The sequence below is a fragment of the Pseudophryne corroboree genome, chromosome 3, assembly GCF_028390025.1.
Source record: "Pseudophryne corroboree isolate aPseCor3 chromosome 3, aPseCor3.hap2, whole genome shotgun sequence".
Taxonomy (NCBI): Eukaryota; Metazoa; Chordata; class Amphibia; order Anura; family Myobatrachidae; genus Pseudophryne; species Pseudophryne corroboree.
In genome coordinates, this window is record NC_086446.1 from 252,185,830 (window position 1) to 252,204,833 (window position 19,004).

The 19,004-nt window shown below is 45.9% G+C and overlaps 1 pseudogene; it reads right to left on the reverse strand.

Annotated features, from left to right (window-relative positions):
• Positions 1–15,324: 15,324 nt before the first annotated feature.
• LOC134895529 (5S ribosomal RNA) lies at positions 15,325–15,443 on the reverse strand (annotated as a pseudogene).
• Positions 15,444–19,004: the final 3,561 nt, after the last annotated feature.

Here is a 19,004-nt window from a genome sequence, read left to right on the forward strand (position 1 = left end):
CAGACTGACTCATTACAGTATGCTGCAGCTGCGGCCAGTGTGTTAGTAGCTGGGAGCCAGTGGGAGGCAAGCAGAGCGGACTGTCCCCCCAGTTAGGTGATTCCACTATTGAGAGGGTGGAGCACAGGATGCATACAGCACCAGACAGGAGATTGATCCTCCCACAACCGCACGGCCTGGCCAAGCCTCCCCCATACAGAAGCGCCCTGTGCTGGGGATCTCTACACAGGAGGGCCCCCCTCCCTCATTGCTGCGTTCCCCTGACGGGCAGAGACACGGCGTGGAAGCTCCTCAGCCATAACTCCGCACAAAAGAGCTAAGCAAAGAGTGCTTTTAATTGCGGAAATGGCGGATGGGAGCTGCGGGTACCTAACAGGAGCAGTGGGTACTCGACTGGACTGTACTCCTGGGCACCTGGCTACACAGCAGAAGTGGGTCTGATGTCAGAGGGCTTCCAGTTCAGGTGGAGATGCTTAATTCAATGTGTATCTAAGTAACTGTATTAATGTGTGTATATATAGCCAGTTGGTGCTTCCCTCCCCTCTGCAGAATTAGCCCCCCCCCCACACTATTGGCCTTCCATATGGAAGAGACCCCTCACTGCTGCCCTACCCTCCATATACCCTTCCCTGCTCCTACTGCTCTTGTTGTGAGGCCACGCGCACCTTCATGGGACCGCACGCCGAAGGCGTGAACAAGGTGCCCTCCCTGTCATTTTTTCCTGGAACCGCCCCTGTATAGAAGTATAATGCAGCAGAATATGTTGGTGGTAGTAGTTACCTAGCAATCTCAGTCAAACCATCAACGATTGATGGCAAACCACCAAAGGTTGCTAACCATCCATGATTGATAGCCATTCCTACTGACATTACTTCTCTTGTTCTGTATGCTGGATATGGTTCCTTATGTCTTTTTATTCTGAATGTATGAGCATTTGGACAATACAGTTTATCTGGATGCAGTTGGCATCCCTACTGTCAAGATGCCAGTGGTCAGAAGACCAGCGCCGGAATCCTGACACTACTCAGAATCCCAACAGTCAGCATCCTAAGTATGCCGGGGAGGGTTAATGTTAGGCTGCGGGACTGGAGGGATAGGATTAGGCTGTGGGTAGAGAGCGTTAGGGGAAGGAGAAGAGCTGGTAGACCTTCTAAAACGTATTTTGATTCCAACCGTCGGGATGCTGCTGTCTGTATTCAGAACACCGGCATCCTGACTGTTGGTTTCCTGTACCCAACCTCTTGTCTATGTAACTGTTTTCTTGTGTGCACTTTGGCCCTAATTCAGACCTGATCACAAAAGCTAAATCTTTCTCTAATGGGCAAAACCATGTGCATTGTAGGTGGGGCAGATATAATATGTGCAGAGGGAGTTAGCTTTGGGTGGGTTATATTATTTCCATGCAGGGTAACTACTGGCTGCTTTATTTTTACACTGCAATTTAGATTTCAGTTTCAACAAACCCCACCCAAATCTGACTCTCTCTGCACTTGTTACATCTACCCCACTGGCAGTGCAGATGGTTTTGCCCATTAGAGAAAAATGTTGCTGTTGCGATCAGGTCTGAATTAGACCCCTTGTTAAGAACAACAGAACAGCACCATATAAATAAAGGATGATTATATTATTATTATTATTATTATTATTATTATTATTAATAATTATAATAATAATACAAAGCATCCTAAATCTTTCATTGTAGCAGCATATTAATGCAATACACACAGAAATAAATGTAGCAAATTATGTTCTTTCACAATATCATACAATATGGTGCATTTTGCTTCTAAGTAAGTAAAGCCACATACTGAATTCAAAGACTGTGGGGTATATTTACTAAGATTCGTATTAGTATCGATTTGGAGTGAGAATCATCACGAATGACATCGAAAGTGTATTTGTGCAACCTTTTGAATTTGTTACGCCTCATTTACTAAGCTGTCGTATTTGTATTTTTCGTGTTTTACGATGTCGATGTCATTCGTGGTTTTGTAAGGTATAATGCGGCCGATTTAGAGGTTTGTCGGCCGTGTTCTGAGGTTTTTGTTACGACTGCATCACATTTCGGTTACGGCAGTGTTTGTCCGTTCACTGCCGCAATTTTTTCCTAAGTTTCGTTTTTGTCACTCGTCCGTGATTGGTTTGATTCGTGATGGAGGAGTGTCTGTGCACATTACTATAAAAACGCCCCAAACCGGCCGCACCTCGTGGGTTTAGCTAGTGGAGAGGAGAGAGGAAGGTGTGTTAGGAGTTGGAGAGTTTTGTGGAGGATTTGAGGCGGAGTTTTGTGATTGTTGAGTGCTGTACTGTGTGTGTAAGTAGTCTTGTGATACTTGTTGTGTAGTTATTTAAAAGTCTGTCTATTTTTTTGTCTATTTTATTCTGGTTACGTCTATTGTCATTGTTTGTGAGTGAGTGAGTGAGTGAGTGTGTGTGTGGTGTGTAGTGGTAGTGGAGGAGTGTGTTATTTGTTTTATTTTCTCAGTGTTATTTGTGGTTTGTCCAGATTATGTCCCAGTCAGAGGTGAGTGTGGTGGAGGAGGTGAGTGTGGTGGAGGAGGTGAGTGAGGTGGAGGAGGTGAGTGAGGTGGAGGAGGTGAGTGAGGTGGAGGAGGTGAGTGAGAGGGAGGAGGTTAGTGAGGTGGAGGGGGAGGTTGCTGCAGCGGCTTCCACTAATAGTGATAGTGATGGTGTTGTGGCTCCGCAGCCACGCACCACTACAAAGACGGGCCGCAATGTTAAGTTCAGTTACGCTGAAAATATGGCTCTCGTGCGGGAGCTGATGAGGCATCATCGCCAGTTGTTTGGGTCTGATGCAGCAAAGGTGTCGACCCGCAGGAAGACTGTTCTGTGGGGGAAGGTTGTTGCTGCTGTGAACAGTGAGGGTGTGGTGAGGCGGACCGAGGACACCTGTCGTAAACGCTTCTACGACATCAAGCGCCGTGTGAAGGCGAAGATGGCGAAGGAGGCAAAATCTGTCCGCCAAACCGGGGGTGGACACCCCTTCCGAGCGTCTTATAGAGATTGGGAGGAGCCTGTGCGTACGCTGATTCCGCCTGAGGTGGTTTGTGCCACTCATGTCCGGGATTCGGACCGCCCAAGGCAGGATGGTGAGTTTTTTCAATTTCTGCCTTTATTTGAAACATCTGTGCTTTGTCCTTAGTTGTGTGAAATGTATTTACGCTAATTGTGTTTGTAATTTGTTTATTTCTTCTAATGTGTTGGTGATGTAGTGCAGGCCTGGCCAACCTGTGGCTCTCCAGCTGTTGTCAAACTACAAGTCCCATCATGCCTTGCCACAGTTTTGAACTTAGTGAATGACAAATGTGTTGGCGGGCATGTTGGGATGTGTAGTTTCACTACATCTGGAGAGACACAGGTTGGCCCGGGCTGGTGTAGTGTGACTCTTAATTCTGTTTTTTTTCCCATTATGTATTGTCAATGTTTCTGGTTGTGTTGGCCATTTTCTGCTGTCTGCTTTTCCAAGTAAATGTTAGTCGGAGTTTATTAATGAAGTGTGATGACTGTGTTTTATGCATATGTTTTCAAATAATTGCATTTTCAATGGATGTATGCTTATTTTGTGTTGTTCTGGGTTATCATTTGTGTTGATTATGTGTATTTGCATGCATTTGTAGGTTTGTTGATTTCATTTTAGTGCAGATATTTGTGGCTACTGTATTATTTTTTGTGTTAAAAATTGGTAACTGAGCATGCAATATTGTGGCTGTGTAAAGCTACGACGTATGTGTTTTAAGTAGTATAATATTGGGCATTATTTGCATTTGTGTATGTATTGTATGGTTAATTTGGTTTGCATTTAAAGTATACACACCCAATGTAGTCATGCATTCAAGGCTAAGCATCGCTTAGTTTAAGTCACAGCAGCTACCACATATGTTTTCATCCGAAAAAGTATTTTGCATAAACATAACAACCAAAAAGTATGTTCATATCAACATTCTTCTTCTTTCTACAGTACGCCAGAGAAGCAGCACAGCCAGGCCACATCCAACACTGCCTAGAGCTGCAGATGGTGGGAATGCAGGTAAGATTTAACTGTAACCACATATTCTGCAAACACACAGAAAAACAAAATGATAATGAAGATCTTATCACACAGGTTCTTCGTCTGTTCCGCCTCCACTAAGGCGCCCATCACAGGGCACCGTTACTGTGGCTCCAAGGCCACCCAAGAGGCCCCGTGTTCATGCTCCTGCTCCTGCACCAGCATCACCACCCCAAAGGCGCATCTCTGCAGTGTCTGCCGTGCCACCACTCGCTCTTTTGGCCAGCCCCCAAAGTGAGGATCCACAATCCCCACAGTTGTCTGGTGAGTAAATAGATTTTACTATTGAAATTAAGTTAGAAAACAGTGGAGTAGATTTAATAACCAGGAGAAGGCATAAGGAAGTGAAAAAACACAGTTATGTGCAAGATGATAAAGGCAGCAGTAAAAAAAAATTAAAAAATGTGAAGGTACATTTTGGAGCTGCTTGCCTTGTGCCTTTACCACCTTGCACATATCACTGGTTTCTCACTTACTTATGCCTTCTCCAGGTTTATACATCTGCACCACTGTTAGTACTGTAAAAACAAAACTCAAAATGACCACTCATACTTGCAATAATAAACAACTACAAGCAGATGCTGTTAACGTAATTTTAGGATGTTAATTGTCAAATTTGAGGATGCCCATATCAACACATTTACGCAATTGCTTTTTTGCTACCTGAATAAAATCTTTAAAAAAATAAAAATGGTTTGACATGGGCAAAAATACCACTTCAAAACATAGGGCACCTTAAAAATTAGAATAACATTGTTAATGTGTACATTTTATACCACTATATTAGTAAACGTTTTGGCCAGACCACTGACTGCCTTGACCAATGTATGAGTGTATTGTTCCACACATTTTTTGATTTTTGTGTGTTGCTCCAAAGGAAGCTTCATAATCCAAAAGAAAATGTAGTACTTTGATTTTGTTAGAGTTCATGGAGTTTAAACCGTAATTATGACTCTGAATCCTACAATTTCAACAAACTTTAAACAACTGAGTAGTATACGTTTGGAGCCACATCATTTAACTAAAAGGTGACCAACATAGTTAAGTTTATTCCACAATCTATTTAGCTATTACATTAATATTATGAAGTAATGCATGTTGATGAAAAACTATCGTAAGACCAATGCGACTTATGTACTAAATATTGCCTGTGTTTAACCCCATACAGACCCAGCCATCATGAGCGAGGATGTCCAGTAGGACCGTGACCAGGAGACCTTCACACTCCACCTGCAGCCCATCGATCCAACACAGGCAAACATGCCTCAGGACATACCCCAACCACCTCAAACATCCCAAAGCCCCCAAATGAGCACAACACCAGGCCCAACACAAATGGGCCCAGAGTTTTGGTCAAGTTGGTCCTCACAACAGGCACAACACTATGCGTGCCTCACCACCCAAACCCAATACCTGTCAAGTCTGCCCCATCATTTGCCAAGACTGAGTCGCAACTCAGGCAGACTCATAGTGCAGGTGGGCCGAATTGCGAACACTATATGGAGCAGATGAGGGCAGACTACACCCAAATGCAGGCTAACCTTCAGCGCATTTTGGATGATCAGCAGCGGCAGCAACAAACACTTATCCAGATGATACAGCATAATCAATTGATCAATGACAATCTGTCTCGAATGATTGGAAACAACACTGCCGCTAATACGCAGCTAACGGCAAGTTTGAACATTCTTAGCCAAAGTCTAAGTGTGTTGGGCTCACACCATGTGACCTCGAGCTCAGGGACAACAACCCCAAGCCACACCCCAGTTCAATCCCCAGTTCGACGCTCAAGTCGAAGCCGCGCCCACGAGCCACCACAATCCTTCGCACCCAGCACCCAAAAAAGAAAAAAATAATAATGACTGGCCAGAATATAGTGGCCATTTAATTAGTTACATTTTCTGTTATGCCAAAATTGTTATGTTGTTAAAAATAAATTGTTAACACCAAATATGTGTATTGCTTAATTAGCTACAAAAACAAACACCACATTAGTGTCTAGGGCCAGATGAGTATTGGTATAAATATATTGCCTGCCCCTAGGTGTCCTCAGCTCACCGTATGTCTAATCTATGACACCCAGCACATTGGCCATGGCCGCAAGATCACATAAAGCTACCCTGACTGCAGGCCACTGCGACTCCTGGGTAGGGAAGCAGAGAGAGGCATCTATGTAGCCAGCCAAGACATCCAAAACCTGAGTGGCCCATCAAAAAATAAAGCTGAGTGTCATGACCTGTAAGCAAGTCCAAATTGAGTTAAATTACATTACAGAAGCAACACTTAGACGTAGACGTGTATGTATGTTTTCAATCACCTGAATTACATATTTCTAGAAGGTGGCCTGTGAAATACTAATTACTTCGCAAGTCACAGGCTGGAAGCTGCCAGTAGCCATAAAGTGCAACACAGGAAGGAGTTTGTGCAGGCCTGAGACAGGGCGAGAGCGTGCTGTCTCAGGGTCTAGGGTCAGTTTGACCAGATCATACAGAGTGAAATTAGTTATAACATTTAGTCTGAGCATCTGTATAACATGGTCATCAGCAATTTAGTTCTCGTTTAAACTACCACTAAAAAATAAAGGCATGCCCAGCCTACGCGGAACATGTACAACATGCTGACCCTGTTGATTTTCCTGGCCTGGGTTTATTGTAGCCTCATGGCAGTGGCGTGCGGTGAGGTCAGTGGCTGGTGAGGCACTGCAGCCATAATGTCCACCGAGTCCCGCCGATGACCCCTAACACAGCCGAGCCGATGCCTGCTACCACCCCCAAGCTAATGCCCACTACCACCGCCACTAATGGCTGCTGCTCACACCAATGGCCTACAAATTGCCACCAGCAGCCACCCCGACACCCCTACTGCTAATTCGCATCTCAGTACAATTATTAAAAAATATAATTGGTGCACACCCTCGCCGCCCAATCACATAAGACTCAGTGACAGGAGCATGTTTGCATATGGACTGACAGCCAGAGGCATAACAAGGGTTTTTGGTGCCCAGGGCAAGAGGAGAAGAGAGAGAGGGGGAGGATAAGGAGGGAAGAGGAGGAGGATAAGGAAGGAAGAGATGGAGGAGGATAAGGAGGGAAGAGGAGGGAGGAGGATAAGGAGGGAAGAGGAGGGAGGAGGATAAGGAGGGAAGAGGAGGAGGAGGATAAGGAGGGAAGAGATGGAGGAGGATAAGGAGGGAAGAGGAGAAGGGAGGATAAGGAGGGAAGAGGAGAAGAATGATAAGGAGGGAAGAAGAGGAGGAGGAGGATAAGGAGGGAATAGGAGGGAGGATAAGGAGGGAAGAGGAGGGAGGAGAAGGATTATGATAAAGAGGGAAGAGGAGGAGGAGGATAAGGAGGGAAGAGGAGGAGGAGGGAAGAGGAGGAGGAGGATAAGGAGGGAGGATAAGGAGGGAAGAGGAGGGAGGAGAAGGATGATGATAAGGAGGGAAGAGGAGGAGGAGGATAAGGAGGGAAGAGGAGGAGGAGGAGGATAAGGAGGGATGAGGAGGATAAGGAGGAAAGAGGAGGAGGAAGATGATAAAGAGGGAAGAGGAGGAGGAAGAGGAGGATAAGGAGGGAAGAGGAGGCGGAAGAGGCAGAAGAGAAGGAAGGAGGAGGGAGGAGGATAAGAAGAAATAGGGAGAGAGGGAGGAGAGAGGAATAAGAGAAGAAAGAGAAAGGAGGAGAAGAGGAAGAGAGGGAGGAGGAGAGAGGAATAAGAGAAGAAAGAGAAAGGAGGAGAAGAGAGGAGAAGAGTAAGAGAGGGAGGAGGAGAGAGGAATAAGGGAAGAAAGAGAAATGAGGAGAAGCGGCTGAGTGTATGGAAGCAGTATCTCTCTCTGATAATGCGCAGATCCACCGTCGGGTCAGCTGCGTGTGGCTCCCTGAAACTAAAGGGTCCTCTGAATTCCAACCAGCGTCCACCAGGTCAGCAGCAGGGAGCTCACACCTTGAGGAAGATAACCATTGTTATTGAAACGCGTCGGTGAGGGTAGCAGGACTCCGGTGGACTTCTTGCCTAGCTGAGGACGATCACTCCTAGGGACGCCTGGCAGTTATCTAATACCAAATGCTTTTGTCTACCTTCGTAGACCACTCAGTCTGGTGAGAACCCATCTTTTAGACAATATATGTTGTTTGTGGAAATACATTTTTAATGGTAATACACTATCCCAGTGTTATTTCCTTTACACATGTCAAATCGGTTGAATAAGGAAATATTCCCATACAGCAAGTAGGCTCAGAATACCTCCAAGTCGGTGATCCGCTCCTTAAAAAGCGAATTTTGTCTACTATCAAGTAGACCACCTCATTTGGTACGAGTCTGGACCTATATCCATATATTGTGCATTACATTGTAGTTACAGTATTATGCTATGTTTGTGTTATGTTCTATCTCTTAAAGGGTTATCATCCCTATAAACATTGAGGGTGAACATCTATCTGACGATCTATTAAGAAGCGCCTTAAGATAAAGGGTGGTAAACCATTTTTTTCCAGCTACAAGGAGACATAAACAGGGGTAAGGGGTGTACAGTGTGTAATACACAGAGGGAAGGTGTGTACAGTGTGTCATACACAGGGGGTAGGTGTGTACAGTGTGTCAAACACACAGCGGTAGGGGATACAGGTTGCCATGCACTGGGGAAAGGGACACTAGGTGTAATGCACACAAGGGTAGAGGGGTACCGGGTGTCTCACACTCACACAGGGGTAGGGGGATACAATGAGTCACACCCACAAACACAGGAGTAGGGGGGGTACAGAGTGTCACACACACACGGGTATGGGGGTAAAGGGTGTCACAAACACACACACACACAGGGGTAAGGGAGTACAGGGTGTTTCACACACACACACACACACACACACACACACACACACACACACACACACACATGGGTAGGGGGGAGTACAGGGTGTCACACACACACGGGTATGGGAGTAAAGTGTGTCACAAATGCACACATACAGGGGTAAGGGAGTACAGGGTGTCTCACACACACACACACATGGGTAGGAAGGGTGCACAGGGTGTCACATACGCGGATCGGGGGGGTACAGGGTGTCACACACACATGGGTAGGGGGGTACAGGGCTCCTCGGGCACTCACCACTTGAGCTCCAATCCACCTCAGGTGAGCTGAAGGGGAAGAGGGGGACCCGCGGAACCAGGTACGGGGACATACAGGGACAGGAGCATCGGCTGCTAGAGGATGGTGGGCGCCGCGGCTCCTGGGGCCTTGGTGACGTGCTAGAGGAGGGAGGGCGCCGGGGGTCATCGGCTGCTGGAGGAGGGAGGGCACCGGGGGGACATCGGCTGTTGGAGGAGGGAGGGCGCCGGGGGTCATCGGCTGCTGGAGGAGGGAGGGCACCGGGGGGACATCGGCTGTTGGAGGAGGGAGGGCGCCGGGGGTCATCGGCTGTTGGAGGAGGGAGGGCGCCGCGGAGACATCGGCTGCTGGAGGAGGGAGGGCGCCGCGGAGACATCGGCTGTTGGAGGAGAAAGGGCGCCGGGGGTCAGAGGCTGCTGGAGGAGGGAGGGCGCCGCGGAGACATCGGCTGTTGGAGGAGGGAGAGCGACGGGGGTCAGAGGCTGCTGGAGGAGGGAGGGCGCCGCAGAGACATCGGCCGCTGGAGGAGGGAGAGCGCCGGGGGGATATCGGCTGCTGGAGGAGGGAGAGCGCTGGGACTCCTGTGGCCTTGACGACATGCTGGATGTGCTGGAGGACGGACCTGCACGCACCCTACTAGCCCCACCCACCCTCGTTACGCCACTGCTGCCAGCATGCGCAGCGGCACTTCTAGAGATGCCGCTTATAGTAGTTTTTTTAATGGGCTCTTACTGCCTGATGCCTGGCCCCACTCCCCTCTTCCGGCCTTTCTTCATTGATAGCGGGAGGCACCGAGAGCGGTGCCTCCAAAACACATTTAAAATAGTTTCTAGTAGGTAAAAATTTTATAAAATAATACTAAGGCTAAAGTATGTTCATTGTATTATTTTAATTCATTATTGACAGGGGAGGCACTGCCTCCCCTGCCTCCCCTGACTGCACGTCCCTGCCTCATGGAGCAGTGACAGGTATCCCCCAGCAAACAATACAGCAGTACGACACACAGTAGCAGCCATTTCAGATTGAGAGTGTTGAGAAATGTGTTGGGGCCCCTTTTAAAGGGCAAAAACGTCAGGTGTGAGTAATGTAGAATTGACAACACATGTAAACACGCTTCTCAAAAGCAGGTCTACTTTTTTTTAGGCTTTTTGTACGATTAGTAAATTATTACGACCGCAAAACCATTTTCACGGTAGAAAATACAAATACGAATGCTTAGTACATGACCAAGTTCTATATCTAATCAGCCGCGTTTGACCAATGGTGTATTCATTCGTACTTTTACTACACAGCCGTAATAAAAATACGAATGCACTCTTCACTGCCGTGATTTGAGTTTAGTAAATTCCCGAGATTACACTTTGAAGAAAAAACACCATCTCGGTCAAAATCGGGACCTTAGTAAATATACCCCTGTGTTTGGTTTCACTGTATGTGTGTGGGGAGTTTTCCATTTTTACCAATTTCAGAAGTTTATCTTCAAATGGTTACAGCATGGTAAATACAATCAAGGAATAACGCAGGATTTCTTGAGCGCTGCACATGCATTTGCACACTTGCACAGCCAAAATACACTGCTGCCAGCGCCTATCACACTTACCACAGGCATCAGTGGCGCTGGTGGCATCAAGAGATGTGCCGCAGAAATGGACATGTGCTGCCCACCCGCCCAGGAAGACCACACTATCACAGCTCCGAGTCCCTCCCCTGTGAACTGCTCGCCTCTAAATCAAAGGGATAGCCGCAGCACACAGGCTAATCCAACGTGTGACAGGCGGCTGCCTTTTCCTAAAGAAGAAAGGAGGCACTACTTATACTTCAAATATATGGTAATTGATGGTTCTCTGTAGCTTATAGTCATGGTATAAATGTTAATCCACACTTGGATTTAGAGTATTTTATTTATTTTAATAAAGCTATTTTTATAGGCCCCTTCCCTCACTCTCCCTGTAAGTCCACCCTCAGTGCCCCTGCCTTCACCCTCACTTTAACACCCCATCAGTGTCCATTCCCTCACCCTCCATGTAGCTCCCCATCAGCATCCCTTTCCTCACCCTCCATGTAGCTTACCCCTCAGTGTGCCCTTACCCTCCTTCTAACTCCCCCCTTAGCGTCCCTGCCCTCACCCTCCCTGTAACTCCCCATCAGCGTCCCTTCCCTCACCCTCCATGTAGCTCCCCGTCAGCGTCCCTGCCCTCACCCTCCATGTAGCTCCCCGTCAGCGTCCCTGACCTCACCCTCCATGTAGCTCCCCATCAGCGTCCCTGCCCTCACCCTCCATGTAGCTCCCCGTCAGTGTCCCTGCCCTCACCCTCCATGTAGCTCCCCATCAGCGTCCCTGCCCTCACCCTCCATGTAGCTCCCCTTCTGTGTCCCTGCCCTCACCCTCCATGTAGCTCCCCATCAGCGTGCCTGCCCTCACCCTCCATGTAGCTCCCCGTCAGTGTCCCTGCCCTCACCCTCCATGTAGCTTCCCGTCAGCATCCCTGCCCTCACCCTCCATGTAGCTCCCCGTCAGCATCCCTGCCCTCACCCTCCATGTAGCTCCCCATCAGCATCCCTGCCCTCACCCTCCATGTAGCACCCCCCTCAGTGTGCACTCCACCCTCCGTCTAACTCCCCCCTTAGCATCCCTGCCCTCACCCTCCCTGTAACTCCCCGTCAGCGTCCCTGCCCTCACCATCCCTGTAACTCCCTGTCAGCGCCCTTGCCCTCACCCTCCCTGTAACTCCCCGTCGGCGTCCCTGCCCTCACCCTCCCTGTAACTCCCCATCAGCATCCCTGCCCTCACCCTCCCTGTAACTCCCTGTCGGCGTCCCTGCCTTCACCCTCCCCGTAGCTCCCCCCATCAGTGCTACTCATACTCCTTCTAACTCCCTGTAGGCGTCCATGCCCTCACTGCTAATTTTGCTGTTCTGCAATCAGATAGTCGCCGCCTCCAGGGGAGTGTATATTTGCCGTGCAAGTGTGCAATTGTATGTGTACGCCGAGCTGCTAAAATCCACTTTATGCAGTCTCTGCGCAGCCCAGGACTTACTCCTACAGTGCGATCACATCAGGCTGATCAGGGCCGGAGCTGACGTCAGACACCCTCCTTCAAAATGCTTGGGCACGCCTGCGTTTTTCTGGACACTCCCAGTAAACGGTCAGTAACCACCCACAAAGGCTTCCTCCTGTCAATCACATTGCGAACGCCCATGCAAACTGATTTTTCGCACCATCCTGTCACTGACCAGCGATGTCCTTTGTTGCTGCCTGACGCGCATGCGCATTGCGGGGAAACACGCATGCGCAGTTAGTACCTCATCGCACGCTGTGCAAAAATGTACAGCATCGATCAGATCTGAAAGAACCCCCCTTATTGTGGATCTGACCTTCTCAATGTATTTCATGTGGATTTGGCCTTTAGCGATTCAGCAATTTAGGGGCGCCAAAATGAGATTATTTATTGCCATCCCCAACCTAAAAACGTTGTGACGCCCCTGGTCATCAGCCCGTATGGATAATAGCTACACTGCTTTTCTGTATTACAGTTATCCAAAGCAATGTGGGGGAGCTGCACCCAGTCTGTGGAATTCATAGTCAATTGCATAAGGCTTTCCATTAGCCTCCAAATATTAAAGTGTCATTTAAATTAAGTGTCAGAACAAGACCAGCCCTGTAGTTACTTATTCTCTGTGATGATTGCAGCAACGAAGGTCCCGGAATTAATGTCAGATACCCGCCCTGCAAATGCCTGGACACGCCTGCGTTTTTCCAAACACTCCCTGAAAACGGTCAGTTGACACACACAAACTCCCACTTCCTGTCAATCTCCTTGCAATGGAATCGTCGCTATAAGCAGTGCAAAACAACAATGCTCTTCGTACCTGTACCCCGCGCGTGCACATTGCACCCCATACGCATGCGTAGTTTTGCCATTTTTTAAAATGATCGCTACGCAGCGAACATCGGCAGCTAGCTATCAACTCGGAATGACCCCCCTAACCTTAACATCAAACCCTTATTTTATCAATTAATTATACAGTCCGCTTGTATGCAGGGCCTTCTTACCATTTATCTTCTTTTTGTAATAGTGTGCTTCTTCAGAATTGTAAATGGCTGTTGAGTATGCTGGTGCAGTATAAATAAATGGGCATAATAAATAAATAATAATGTAGAAAATTATCTGGGGTTCACTTCAGTCATCGCGCCCCTGCGAGTAAGTGTTGATGGTAGATCTGGACTCAGTGATTTTTGTTTTTTTGTTCGTAGCCTCATAGGACTGGGCGTACAAGAATCAGTGAGTCTGCTATCAAAATGGCCTTGGGGTTGAGATGAGAAGAAGGTGCAATGGTAACTCGCCCCCTCTCACAGCTAACTAAATTGACTCCTATACAAGAAATACTGAGGAGATCAGTATGATTTACCTACAATCAAAATCCAGACGGTCAAAATACTGACAACAATTGACCGATGGTCAAAACACAGACAAGGTCAAAAAAAGACATTTAAAATGTCGACATGGTCAAAATACCGTCTGTTAAAATGTCGACAGGTCATAAAATCGACACAAGTTTTTCACATTCTTTGGGGTGTGTATGTCGACATGGACACCGTATACGTGTACTGTGTCCCCTCGCATGGCTTTGCTGCGCTCGCCATGCTTCAGGAACGGTGCCTCTCTGTGCTCGGCACACTATTATATTCCCCCTCCAGGTCCTCTGGGATCGTAAAGTATGAACAAGTCGGTTTCAATGAAAAAATCATGAAAAATTCATGTAGATTTTTTTGACCAGTCGACATTTTAAATGTCGGTATTTTGACCATGTTTGCATTTTGACCTTGTCGGTATTTTGACCATCGGTCAATGGTTGTCGGTATTTTGACCATCGGGATTTTGATACTGAGGGCTGGTATAGGTGAGCACAGATGGTGTAGTATTGAATGTGTCCAGTAGCTGGCACTGTAAACCCTTGACTCTAGCATCCCAGCTAAGCTATTCCAGTTATTTTAAGTGTTTCAACTACTAACAAATTTACATGCTCAGTGAATTTATACATTTGTTTCTTCAATAAAAAGAATATCTGTGAAAAGAGCTAGATGTTATGTGGCACGTGGGGCAAATATCATGAAAACACTGAGCTCTCACTAGCTTTCATCTGGGGATGAACACACACTAAGATTTTGCAACCTTTTTAACCCTATAGGGCAAATGGTATTTAATAAACATGTCCAAACCAGTTTTTCTCTAAGGTCCTAAATTATTAAGGAATGCATTCTAGCTCAGATAATTATAATTGCTTATTGCTGCATATTGTGACAATAAGGATTTTTTTATTTATCAGGGATCTTTATTTAATTTTTCATGCAGGGGCCTAGTTACAGACAGGAGGCAACAATGACGTTAGATAGCGGGGCCAAGCTCTAAAAATCTAACGGTGGGCATACGCGCTACAATTATCTGGTCAATCCGCTAGATATGGTGGATGGGGCAAATAATTGCAGCATGTATGCGGGTGACCGATCTGGTAATATCGATCAGTCGGATTTGCATGTCCCCCTGATTCGATATTTTGAATGTGTCATGTCTGCCACATTTAGCAGTGTATGTTCTGCCGCAGAGACCGATGGATATTTCCCCTGTTCCTTCACATAGGAAGGAACGGAGAAATGTCTCCTTCCCCAGGGTGGAGTGCCGATATCACAGTCAATACATTGTGAGAGATCTCACAGTGCATGCTTGCGATACCTGTAGTGTCATATAAAAAGCTTGTCTGTCTGTCTTATCACTTCCTTGAATACCATCTGCTCTATTGTCAGGCAGTGGTGTCATTTGAAGGTATTTAATTCAGCAGATTGTTTCCTATATTTTAAGTTGAGGTTATGTAGAAAGTGCCTAAGCTCAATAGAAAGCTCCACAATCACGGAGTGAAGTCGAAAGAAACAGAAGTCACAAATGTTTTGCACCACCTGTTATTGAAAAGTCTGGTCAAACCAATTCAAGAATTATATTTACAATAAATGGTGTACCAGGTCAGAATGTTCAATCACTTGTAACCAAGCATAAAGCTTAGCTCCTATATGCATCGGAGATAGGGAAGAAAAACTGAGAGGTATGTAGAGGAATGAATATGGATATCTTCCTTCTGCTGTTCAGCCTGTGTGTTTATTGCACCTGGTATTCGTTGGTGGTCTCCCAACCAACTACTAACCAGGCCTAACATAGATTAGCTTCCAAGATCGGATGAGATTGGGCGTATCCTATGGAGTGTGGCAGTAATCTGCTGAATGACAAAGTACTGGTACCATGATAAAAAAGAAAAAGAAAACATGCTTCTGCTGTCCAAAAAAGGAATCAAAGATCCTTATTTCTCTAATTACAAGAGAGATAGCTTTGGATGAGAGAGCACGTTGATAGGTGAGAGAAGGATTGGATGTAGAGCTAAGAAAAGGAGATAGATGCAGGTAAAAGAAACCTGTGAAGATAGGTTGGCAGGTATTATTTATTTATTTATTTATTTATTAACAGTTTCTTATATAGCGCAGCATATTCCGTTGCGCTTTACAATTAGAACAACAGTAATAGAACAAAAATGTGTAAAAACAGACAGACATAGAGGTAGGAAGGCCCTGCTCGCAAGCTTACAATCTATAGGTAGGTACAAGGGTCAATGTCACACAATATAGGTTATCAAAATAGTGAACTGACACTAATAAACTGATAAGCTTGTATGGTGCTAAATTCATAGGTAAGTATAGAAAAGATTTAACCTATAAAGGCAGGTTTCTATAACATTATGCAGATATCCATGCAGAAATATATAGGCAGCAAATGCATTTAATCAGAGTTTAAAATTAGAAAGTGCTCAACTCTCCAATTTAGTGTGCTTCACTAGAGGCAGAATCCCCAAAAAACAGGTTCTATGTAGATATCCTAAATAGCATGCAGAGATATATAAGCAACAAATACATTTCATCAGTGCTTGGAGTAAAAAGGTGCTCAATACTACAGATTGGTATGCTTTGCTAGATTAAGAGTGTTGGCCTCAGGCGGGATGTTCTAATCCTCCTGTTGTCAGTTAAGAAGTATAGTGTAATCCTATAATCAATGTTTGCACATTGACCTGCAATATATATAATATTACCTGATTTACAATGTATTAACAAAACAACAACATTTTGCAGTAAGGAGTAAAGTAAGCACAATTGGTATTATAAAAGCCCAAATGGGTGCTTACTGGACCAGGGTACCCCAGAAGTGGGTATGGGTTGCGCAATACCCAATACCCATGCTGACCAAACGGACCGTTTCACCTCTTGTTGGGCTTGTTCACTGGTAAGGGTGTGTATCCCTTTGTGGGTATACTGTATATAGTGTGATAATGATTGCTAATTACCTGCAGGGCCGCCAAGTCGCTGTATCGCTACTTCCGGGAGTGCGCGTCATTCGTGACGCGCACTTCCGGTCAGCTCCTCACTTCTGGGGGCGCGTCATCAGCCTGGTAAACTGTATGATGACAGCCTCTGTAAGGTGAGGGCATATGTACTAACCAACCAATTCGCTACTAACTGGCGTATTAAAGGCTGTGGGGTAGATGTATTAACCTGGAAAAGGTATAAGGAAGTGATAAACCAGTGATAAAGCAGTGTTAAGTGCAAGGTGATAATGCACCAGCCAATCAGCTCCTAACTGTTAATTTACATATGGGAGCTGATTGACTGGTGTGTTTATCACCTTGCATTTATCAGTGGTTTATCACTTCCTTATGCCTTCTCCAGGTTAATACACCTGCCCCTGTGTTTGAAAAATGAGTTAGGAGCTTGGTACTTTGGGGCAGATGTATTAACCTGGAGAAGGCATAAGGAAGTGATAAACCAGTGATATGTGCAAGGTGATAAAGGCACCAGCCAATCAGCTCCAATATGTAAATTAACAGTTAGGATCTGACTGGCTGGTGCCTTTGTCACCTTACACATATCACTGGTTTATCACTTACTTATGCCTTCTCCAGGTTAATACATCTGCCTCTTTATCTTTTGTTTGGTACTTTATCTCTTTCCACTTTATTACTCTGCAAGGCTTAGTACATCGGCACCAAAATAAATAATGTAAAATGGCTTACAGTAGCATTCTTGTCTTGTGGTGAGTAGTGATGAGCGGGTTCGGTTCCTCGGAATCCGAACCCGCCCGAACTTCACCTTTTTTTTACACGGGTCCGAGCGACTCGGATCCTCCCGCCTTGCTCGGTTAACCCGAGCGCGCCCGAACGTCATCATCCCGCTGTCGGATTCTCACGAGACTCGGATTCTATATAAGGAGCCGCGCGTCGCCGCCATTTTCACACGTGCATTGAGATTGATAGGGAGAGGACGTGGCTGGCGTCCTCTCCGAGTCCGTTGTATTATATTAGAACTTAGTTAGTTATAATTGTGGGGAGGATTGGGGACGGGGAGCAGTTGTTAGGGAGTACAGTGCAGGGTTTTGAGTTTAATCCGTTGTTTCTCTGCCTGAAAAAAAAACGCTCCACCATATCTGTGCTCACTCAGTGTGCTGCACTGCTGCATGATATATCTGTGCTGAGTGCACTGCTCACACTGCCTAATTGTGGGGACTGGGGAGCAGTTATAGCAGGAGTACAGTGCACAGTTTTGCTGACAGTGACCACCAGTCCAATATACGTTTGTCTGCCTGAAAAACACTGTGGTGTTTTTTTCTTTTCTTTCTTCATGCTAGTTTGTTTAGCAGTCTGCTGACAGTGTCCCCCAGGTCCGTTATACAGTATATTATATATATAATTAAGCACTAAGCAGCAGTACGGTAGGCCACGGCTGTAACTACCTCTGTGTCGACTCGTCACTCGTCGTCCATAAGTATAAGTAATACTATCCATCCATCTACATGTATACCTGTGGTGTTTTTTTTTTTCTTTCTTCATACTAGTTTAGCAGTCTGCTGCTGACACTGTCCACCAGGTCCGTTATACAGTATATTATATTTATATATAAGCACTAAGCAGCAGTACGGTAGGCCACGGCTGTAACTACCTCTGTGTCGTCACTCGTCGTCCATAAGTATAAGTAATACTATACTATCCATCCATCTACATTGTATACCTGTGGTGTTTTTTTTTTCTTTCTTCATACTAGTTTAGCAGTCTGCTGACACTGTCCACCAGGTCCGTTATACAGTATATTATATTTATATATAAGCACTAAGCAGCAGTACGGTAGGCCACGGCTGTACCTACGTCTGTGTCGTCACTCGTCGTCCATAAGTATAAGTAATACTATACTATCCATCCATCTACATTGTATACCTGTGGTGGTTTTTTTTTCTTTCTTCATACTAGTTTAGCAGTCTGCTGACACTGTCCACCAGGTCCGTTATACAGTATATTATATTTATATATAAGCACTAAGCAGCAGTACGGTAGGCCACGGCTGTACCTACCTTGTGTTGTCACTCGTCGTCCATAAGTATAAGTAATACTATACTATCCATCCATCTACATTGTATACCTGTGGTGGTGTTTTTTTCTTTCTTCATACTAGTTTAGCAGTCTGCTGACACTGTCCACCAGGTCCGTTATACAGTATATTATATTTATATATAAGCACTAAGCAGCAGTACGGTAGGCCATGGCTGTACCTACCTCTGTCTCGTCACTCGTCGTCCATAAGTATAAGTAATACTATACTATCCATCCATCTACATTGTATACCTGTGGTGGTTTTTTTTTTCTTTCTTCATACTAGTTTAGCAGTCTGCTGACACTGTCCACCAGGTCCGTTATACAGTATATTATATTTATATATAAGCACTAAGCAGCAGTACGGTAGGCC